Raw genomic sequence first — 9,864 nt, 5'->3', positions numbered from 1 at the left:
ACCCTTCGGCCGCCGTCCCCGCCGCCGATCCCGCCGACTCGGCCTCAGGCAGCAGCAACAAGAGGAAGCGCGACAACAAGGCCAGCACGTATGGACTCAACTACAGCCTGCTGCAGCCCAGCGGAGGGCGAGCCGCGGGGGGCGGCCGAGCAGACGGCGGCGGGGTCGTGTACAGCGGTACCCCGTGGAAACGGAGGAACTACAACCAGGGAGTCGTGGGGTGAGTGCTGGCCCTGCGGCCCGATGGCCTGGCCCGTGCGAAAGCGCAGCCGAGCACACGCCCACAGTGGGGGGTTGTGAGGGTCTGGGAGCGGCCACCCCCACGGCCTGCCTTTGCTTCTGGTGCACGGGGGTGCTGCTGGCCATCCCCACCCCCCTAGTCGTCCACACCTTTCCCCAGCCTCCTTAACCGTCCCCACCCTCCGCTCTCCTGTCCTCCCTTAGTCGTCCACACCTTCCTCCCCTCCCTCTTAACCGTCCACACCTTCCCCAGGTCCCCCCTTTATCCATTCACTCTCCTCCCATACCCCTTAGTCAAACACATCTACCTCTGACCACCACCCTGCCTCCAGCCCTCCACACCTTTTTCCCCGTCATCACAACTCAAGATGAGACCGCTTAGCACGGGCATATCATTCATTCCCTGAGAACATTGGTGTGTGAGTGTTTTTTGATGGTGCAGGACCCGGAGGTGCTTTCCTTGCCAAGAATAGAAACATCCAGAATGCTCCTCCCCCTCCCCCAGTCCCAGACAGCAATCATGTCAGCCCTGTAAGGCATTGCCTGCTCTTGACCCTTTGGCCAATCTTTTTATTTTTTAAAAATTCGCATATCACAGATGCCCTGTCTGTGGAGAGGGTGGCGTGGGATGGGTGACCGCTAAGTTTAGGCTGGCGAAGGTGGTGAGCTCTTCTGAGGCCCTGATAGAACTTTCCAGGAGTTCATGGTCCGCGGCTCCAGCTTCTCACTGTAAAGTTGTCATCCTGGCAGAGGCAGCCAATGCTTTTCATTCTAGGGGGTAGAGATTTATGCTAATGAGTGAATATTGCACCACTAGTGACTTTCTGTTTAAAGTTCAGCTGTTGGAAAATGGAATCTTACCTGACCCCTAGTGAATTATGTACATAAGCAGGGAATGTTTCCAGCTAGATCACCCTTCAGAAGAGTCCCTGTGTTGGAATAGGTTACTGAGTCTTATTTGTTTTGCAAAACAAAGCTTTTGGGTCTCGTGGTCTCGTGTGTGTGTGTGTGTGTGTGTGTGTGTGTGTGTGTGTGTGTGTGTGTGTGTAGCTTGAGTATGGAGAACGGGCTTTCAAATTGCTTTTCATTTTTCAGGTTCTGTTTTACATTGAAGGCTTTGGCATGCAAATGAAATTACCAATTAGTAATCTCATGCGAACCTTTTCCTGGATTTATTCATTCAGATCTGTCCTGCTTTGGCTGAGAGAGAGAGTTCTGTGTACCTTTTTGAAGGTCTGGATAAAATGAGTTGGTGGGTTCCATCTGCTTCCAGTGGGCTGGTGTCTGCTCTATGCTACTATTACAACTCCCACCTTTTGTGGAAAATGCAGTCAAGCGTTTTAGGACTGGTGCTGTGGTACATGTCAAACCTGCCCTCACATTCCAGAAAGGGAACCCTTTTAGGGTTGAGTCCTCTGTTGCTAAGCTTCAAGGGCGCTCTCCATGGTCATCACGTTTTATTAAAGGCTTGTGGTTCCATCCTGTTAGCATTTCCAAGTCTAAGCGTAAACCTGTGGTTTAGTGACAAGCAAATTGATGTTGAGGGTTTCTGGTAGTTTCATTTCACAGGAGTAAGCTCCAGTTAAGTAATCACTGTCAACGAAAACCTTGAAGTTCCTTAATTGCATTTTACTGAAGCCTCCTTGCATGTGTCTAGCAAAAGATATAAGTCCAAGATGCTTATTTTTTTTGATAAATTAGAAATTGTCTTTTCCTCTGCTTGCTATTTAATACAGAAGATACTCTAAAAGGTTCATATTTGTACCTAGTAGATCAAGATGTTCTTGTTCCTAATTCAAATATATTGCCCTCAAAGGGATTAGGAGAGGAATTTTCATTTCCCAGAGGGATTACTGTTTTAAAACTGATTGTAAACCTCTTTAAAAACTGCTTATCACTTCACCAGATTTTCCATTCTTTTGCCTCCTCCCTTAGAGGATGTCAGCAGTTAAATTTTTTTAAAAAATTGAAAAAAGAATTTCAATTCTGACACCTCCTAGTTTCAAAAAATACGTTAAACAATTCCCAGGAGTGTTAAGAGTGTCTGGGTGCTTAGAAATTCTTGCTTTGATTCATGTATCCTGATTTCTTTCTTTTTTTTTTTTTTTTTGAGATGAAGTTTCACTCTCGTTGCCCAGGGTGGAGTGCAGTAGCACAATCTCAGCTCGCCACAACCTCTGCCTCCCAGGTTCAAGCGATTCTGCTACCTCAGCCTCCTGAGTAGCTGGGATTACAGGTGCTTGCCACCATGCCTGGCTACTTTTTTATTTGTAGTAGAGACGGGGTTTCTCCATGTTGGTCAGGCTGGTCTCGAACTCCCGATCTCAGGTGATCTGCCTGCCTTGGCCTCCCAGAGTACTGGGATTATAGGCATGAGCCACCGTGCCCGGCCTCATTATCCTGATTTCTTTTTTTTTTCTTTTTCTTTTTCTTTTTTTTCTTTTTTTGAGACTGGGTCTCACTCTGCTGCCTAGGCTGGAGTGGAGTGATGTGATCATAGCTCATGGTATCCTCTAACTCTTAGGCTCAAGTGATCCTCCTGCCTCAGCTTCCTGGAGTACCTGGGACTACAGGCACATGTCACCACACCTGCCTAATTTTTTTATTTTTACTTTTTGTGGAGATGGGGCCTCCATTTGTTGCCCAGGCTGGTCTTCAACTGGCCTCAAGCACTCCTCCTGCCTTGGCCTCACAGAGTACTGGGATTATAGGCATGAGCCACCATTCTTGCCAGTGTCCTTATTTCTTAAGGAAGTTTTTCTGTTTTTGATACAGGTATTTCAAAATATCTGAATTCAGAGTGCACCTCGATGTTTTGCTGTTCTGAGATTAAATATACTAAAACTATTACCATTGTTGTCTGAATTCTTAAGATGTGACTGATAGTTAGCTAATAGGTTAACACGTTGTGTTGGTTCTTGGCCTCTGAACTGATAGTCCAGATAGGGAGAGGACACCAGAAAGCATGTGAAAAATGGACTAGAACTATGGGATAGCTATATAGTCTCTCGCAGCTGTCTTTTGTGTTCTCTGCTTCAACCAAACTGGTTGACTTATTTAGAATTCTGACCTCTTGCATTGCCTAAGTCCTTGATGTTTTTGGTTTCTTCTCTGAACTCTCAAAGGTACTCACTTCATGCTCTTGGTATAGCCCACTTATGTTTAACTTTCCTTTTATTATGTCTTCCCTCTTACACATGACATGGACATTTCTTTTAATATGTAGAGTAAGATATTGGATTTCATCTAAAGTCTTCAAAATAAAACTCTTGGGCTCACCATCTCAGACTTCTTCATGTATCTACAGACCAGGGATTTTGTCTGCTTTTTAAAAAAATTTTATATTTTTTATTATTTTTAAATTTTAATTTAATTTTATGGAGACAGGGTCTCGCTCTCTTGCCCAGGCTGGAGTGCAGTGGTGTGATCTTTACTCACTGCAACCTTTGCCTGGGCTCAACCCATCCACATGCCTTGGCCTCCCAGAGTGCTGGGATTACAGGTGTGAGCCACTGTGCCTGGCCTAAATTTATTTTTTAAATTTTTTTTGAGACAGGGTCTTGCTCTGTCACTCAGGCTGGAGTGCAGTGGCATGATCATGGGTCTCAGCAGCCTTGGCCTCCCAAGCTGAAGTGATCTTCCCACCTCAGCCTCCTGAGTAGTTGGGATTACAGGTGAGTACCACCACGCCTGGCTCATTTTGGTATTTTTTGTAAAGATGGGGTCTTGCCACGTTGCCCATGCAGGTCTCCAACTCCTGGCCCAAGTGATCCTCCCACCTCACCCTCGCAAAATGTTGGGATTACAGGTGTGAGCCACTGTGCCTGGCCTTATGTATTTATTTAATTATGAATGAATGAATGAGAGGGAGTCTTGCTCTCTCGCCCAGGCTGGAGTGTGGTGGCACAATCTTGGCTCACTGCAACCTCTGCCTCCCAGGTTCAAGCAGTTCTCCTGCCTCAGCCTCCCGAGTAACTGGGATTATAGGCGCCTGCCACCATGCCCAGCTAATTTTTGTATTTTTAGTGGAGATGGGGGTCTCACTATGTTGGCCAGACTGGTTTTGAACTTCTGACCTGCCCACCTCGGCTTCTTAAAGTGTCAGGATTACAGTCATGAGCCACCGCGCCTGGCCTGGCCTTTTATGTTTTAAGTTGCTTCCACTGATTCTCTTTCTTGGGCTTTGCTGCCCTCCAGAACTGGCTATGGTGTAGGATGCTGTCCACCTGCTGCTGCTTGTCCATGAAAACGAGCCATAAACCCTTTTATTTGGAAAGACTTAGTTGTTGATCGCTATGGAGAAAAAGGGGATGGCAAGAAGTAGCAAATACAGAGAATTTGCAGAACTTGGTCTTGAGCCCTGGGTCCAGAAACTTCTTGTGGAAGGTGCTTGGTGTTTGTCCAAGCTCATGAGGATAGGTTTCTGTTGGCTGTACTGCCAGATCTGTAGATGCTTTTTTAAGGCTTGGATGACTTGTTCAAAACAATGTTTTGGAGTACAAATTTGGCTTGGGGACATCAAGACCTTGTTGGGAAACTTGGGTTTAAGATATAATTTCTTAAACTAGGATGGTGGGAATGGGGATGTGAAGGGAGAGTGAATGTGAGAGGCATTACAGGGTAAGGATGGAGAGGATTCAGATTCCTTAAGTGGATTTAATAATCACACTGTAGCTTTGAACTTGAGTGACTGGGGAAATGTTTGTGGTGTTTTTGGAAATAAGGGCCAGAAGGACTATTGGTTTGGGGAAGAAGATAGTAGGGGGATGTATAGGTAGACCCGCTAGTGGGGAGCTGAGATTTGGAGGGCAGAGATGTAGTGCTCTTCACTGCTGTAGGGCAGTATCGTCCTGTATGTGCCATCCTCTAGTGCCCTTTTTTCACCATATTGTAGTAAGCCCGAGATGTTCATTCCTTTCTTCAGCACTGCATTAAGGCTTATCTCTGCTTGCTTCTTTCTTTCTGTGTTTTTTGTTTTTTTTTGTTTTTTTTTTTAAGATGGAGTTTTGCTTTTGGTGCCCAGGTTGGAGTGCAATGGCGCGATCTTGGCTCACCACAACCTCTGCCTCCCGGTTTCAAGCGATTCCCCTGCCTCAGCCTCCCACGTAGCTGGGATTACGGGCATGCGCCACCATGCCCGACTAATTTTGTATCTTTGGTAGAGATGGGGTTTCTCCTTGTTGGTCAGGCTGGTCTCAAACTCCTGACGTCAGGTGATCTACCCACCTCGGCCGCCCAAAGTGCTGGGATTACAGGCATGAGCCACCACGCCCGGCCTATCTCTGCTTATTTCTGCACAGTATTATCAGTGAGATTGGTGTTACTGCTGGGCTCCAAAGGAATCAGACATAGTAAAGTAGATTGAATATGAAATAATTTAGAGGCCTTGTTCCAAGTGATTTGTGCTTTGTTTAATTTCTGTGCATTTGCAAATATAGCCCACAGTAATTCTTAGTGAACTGGAACCTTCAGGTTATTGCATTTTACTGATTTGGGTACTGAAATGTGCTTTTAAGAAGACATTAGGTTTTCTATAGTGTAGATTGTACACTAACAATATAATTCATATTTAAGAATGTCTCAAAATTTAGTATGCTGTGTTCAGCTAACTTAACTTTATTTGTTTTTTTGTTTTGTTTTGTTTTTTTCTTTGAGATGGAGTCTTGCTGTGCCACCCAGGCTGGAGTGCAGTGGCATGATCTTGGCTCACTGCAAATTCAACACTCCTGGGTTCAAGTGATTCTCCTGCCTCAGCCTCCTGAGTAGCTGGGATTACAGGCACCCGCCACCACACCAGCTAATTTTTGTATTTTTAGTAGAGATGGAGTTTTGCCACGTTGGCCAGGCTGGTCTCGGACTCCTGAGTCAAATGATCTGCCCGTCTTGGCCTCCCACAGGGCTGGGATTACAGACGTGAGCCACTGCGCCCGGCCACTAACTTAACTTTCATTCCACAACTTCCATCTTTTATCCAAAATCTGTGATCAGTGAACACTGTCACCATTAACCATTGACATTTCAGTGTTTGGACCTTTTTTTTTTCTTTTCCCCCTTTGTCTTTGTGGACTCTTTTTTAACACTCATAAAGTTTTAACTATTGAAAAGCAAAAAGAAACAGTGAGTGACTTTTTGGAATTTGTTTACCCAGTGTTCACACAAAAGGCTTACTACATTACAGGAAAGATAGGATGAGAAAGGGATACTAGAAAATTCTAAGTCAGGGACGGGGGTGTGTATTAGAAAAATTCTGATCCTGGCATGCCAGATGGCCTTACATCTCAACTTCTTCTGTGAAATTCCTGCCAACAAATCATAGTGTTGGAAGTACAGAAGGGTCCATGGGAACAGAATTTAAGGGCTCCCTTGGTGATACTGAACTGATCAGATGGTTCTCACTTGTTCTCAGATAACCTGCATACTGAATATCACAGGAAGGGTATAGACATCATGGCTATGGTTAGATATTCTTGCACCTGCTGAAGCTGAGAAAATTAAGTCATTTTTTTTTTCTGTGGAAAGTAGAAAATCAAGCTTTTATATGATTTCACACAGCTTTCTATTCTCTCTTCTGTTGACTCTGTTAAGAGTAACATTTAGTGGTGGAAACTATTTCAGGATCACACCCACAACACTAGAGACTGTATTAATCACTCACACACACATAGGTATAGAGTAATCTTGAAGGGGCTGTAGGCCAGAGATAATGCTTTTTTGAAGAATTAGAGACTAGTTACCAGCACCTGGTATTTGCTGTTTCCTACAGACCTGACTGGACAGCTTAGAGTCTGCTGAGGAATTCAGAGGATGGCCAGTAGAATGTTCTTTCTACCCCAGAATATTTGGTAGGGACTCAGCTGCTATGGAATGCCAAAAAGGCTTTAAGTTTCTTTCACTATTCTTAAGATTACATGTAATTGTTTTTTTGTAAGAGATTATATATATTCAAATTGAGGATGGCTTTGAGCTAGACTTTTCCTTAATTGGGAACCACACAGCAGATGATACATTTATTTCCATCTGATAAGTTACTTGATGATGTAAAAGACATTTGAGTTAAAGATTTTTGGGAAAAAAGCTGAATGTTGAGCCATTTATGTTGTGTACTGGTTCCCTATTCACTTAGACAATTTTAAGTCTGAAAACAATCTTATCATATGCACAAGAGATTTCATGTAGTATTTGGTAATTAAATTGAGGAATTCTAGCTCAAGTCATGCTTTTTGCTGAAATAGGTGTATATATTTAGTGCAGAAACCTGTGTTTTCAAAAAAAAATTAATGTAATAAAAGTTTCAACAAAATGGAAGCCTTTATAACCATGTTTCAAATGCTATACTAAACCTTTTCCATTTGTTATTATATTAACCTCCTCATACATAGCCCTACTATTTTTTTTTTTTTTTACTTTCTATTTTGAAATAATTGTAGATTTATGGGAAGTTGTGAAAAATAGTACAGAGCCCATGTTCTCTTCACCAAGTTTCACCTAGTGGTGATAGCTCACATAACTATAGTTTAATGTCAAGAACCAGGAAATTGTCATTGTTACAATCCATAAGGCTTTTTTAGATTTCACCAGTTTCACATGTATTTGTGTGTATGTGTGTATATAATAGTATGCAATTTTATCATGTGTAGATCTGGGTAGCCACTCTAACAGTCTGTAGTTCTATATACAGAACTACTCCATCACCTCAGGGCTCCCCATGCTACCACTTTGTAGCCGCATGCACCCTTCCAGCAACCACTAATCTGTTCTGCATCTCTGTAATTTTGCCATTTTGAGAATGTTATATAAATGGAATCATACAGAATGTAACTTTGGCTTTTTTCTTTTACCATAATTCCTTTGAGAGCCATCCAAATTGCTGCATGCATCAGTAGTTCATTTCTTTTTACTATTGAGTAGTAGTCCATAGTATGCCTGAACCCACACAATTTGTTTAACCATTTACTTGTTGAAGGACATACCAGAAGGGTGGTTTCCAGTTTTTTGACTATTACAGATAAAGCTGCTATAAACATTTATGTATATAAATATTTTTATATGAATTAAAGTTTTCATTTTGGGGGAATAAATGCCCAAATGTTTGGATCATCTGGTAAGTGCATGTTTGGTTTTTAGAGAAACTGCTGAACTATTTATTTTCTAGAATGACTATATCCTCTTGTATTCCTATCAACAATGTATGAGATGTCCAGTTTCTCTGCATCCTTGCTAGCGTTTAGTGTTACCATTTTTTTTATTTGAGCGGTTCTAATATGTGTAGTGATAGCCTGTTTTGCGTTATATTAATCAATAAAAATAGCCTCATCTAATTTTAACTTTTTAATTTTAAAACATCTTGGCGGTATTGAACTTTCTCAGTGAGAAATATCTAAAATTGTGACTTGAAAGGCTTTAATTTTCAAGTTTTTCTTTGGTTTTACTCTTAGCAGTAACATTTTAATTTTTTTTGTCTTTGAAGTAATTTTCAGTGTTTCCTTTACATGTTGCTTTTTCTTAGAAACCAGTTACTAGCATGAAGTAGATCTTTAGTCTTGTTTTCTAAAAACATAAAAAAGTAAAACTGCGGGATTTATTTCAAAATTGAGAGTCTTGTCTTTTCATATGAGGACATTTTATAGTCTGTTGGCTTGGCTGTATTTTAGGGAGTAAACCTGTGGCTAGTGGTTTGTTGGTGATGGTGGTGGTAAAGTTTTCTTACAGAATTTTTATACCTGAATAATACCTTTAGACTCTATAGAATAGATACTTGATTTCAAATCTATCCTAGAATAAATTGTTTCATCTAAACAGCTTTGTGACCTGAGAATTGGGACTTAGTGCCTTAGTTTTCCCTTACTGGCCCTTTGTAGTCACTGTTTTGATTTAGTCAAAGTAACCTAACTCTTAGCACTGTCAGGTATTGTACATTCCTGCCAAAGCAAGAATAATAATACATAGGATTGTGTTTTAATTCTATAATTAGGTGACTTAGCTAATTTCCAGGAACTTGGACTTAATATAGTACTAGTGATAAGGCTTGAAATTTTAGTGTCTTTGTTCTTTGAAGTTATTCACCCTTTAGTTTCGTGTTTGTTTGGGGTGTTTATACCACTGTCCCTAAATATAGCTGAAATAACGGAGGAAAACCCCTGTAATGTCACTAGCAGGATATAATTTCTGTTAATAGTTTGATGTAAATATTTTTTGACTTTTTAATTTTTTTTTATATATATATATTTTCTTTCATCAATATGGACTCTTACTGTGAGCATAATTTTAATGTCTTTAAAGAGTTAGGTTTTGTTTATTTGTTTATTTTATTTTATAGAAATGGGATCTCACTGGGTGCAGTGGCTCACGCCTGTAATCCCAGTACTTTGGGAGGCCAAGGCAGGCGCATCACCTGAGGTCAGTGAGGTTGGTCACCAGCCTGACCAACATGGAGAAACCCCGTCTCTACCAAAAACACAAAATTAGCTGGACGTGGTGACATGCGCCTGTAATTCCAGCTACTTGGGAGCCTGAGGCAGGAGAATCACTTGAACCCAGGAGGTGGAGGTTGCGGTGAGCCAAGATTGCACCATTGCACTCCAGCCTGGGCAACAAGAGTGAAACTTTGTCTCAAAAAAAAAAAAA

At 42.0% G+C, this 9,864-nt stretch overlaps 1 protein-coding gene across 2 annotated transcripts in view; it reads left to right on the top strand.

Moving 5' to 3' along the window:
* The first annotated feature begins 6 nt into the window (after positions 1–6).
* The window catches only part of PAPD5 (PAP associated domain containing 5), a 94,244-nt gene continuing 84,386 nt past the window's right edge, over positions 7–9,864 (top strand). For both annotated transcript variants that reach the window (XM_011988650.1, XM_011988651.1), the window contains exon 1: positions 7–220. The gene's annotated coding sequence lies outside the window, so the exon portion shown is untranslated. The remainder of the gene's footprint in view (positions 221–9,864) is intronic.

The sequence above is a fragment of the Mandrillus leucophaeus genome, unplaced genomic scaffold (assembly GCF_000951045.1).
Source record: "Mandrillus leucophaeus isolate KB7577 unplaced genomic scaffold, Mleu.le_1.0 Scaffold333, whole genome shotgun sequence".
NCBI lineage: Eukaryota > Metazoa > Chordata > Mammalia > Primates > Cercopithecidae > Mandrillus > Mandrillus leucophaeus.
Note: the sequence above shows the minus strand (reverse complement) of the source record. Positions and strands in the feature narration are given on the sequence as shown.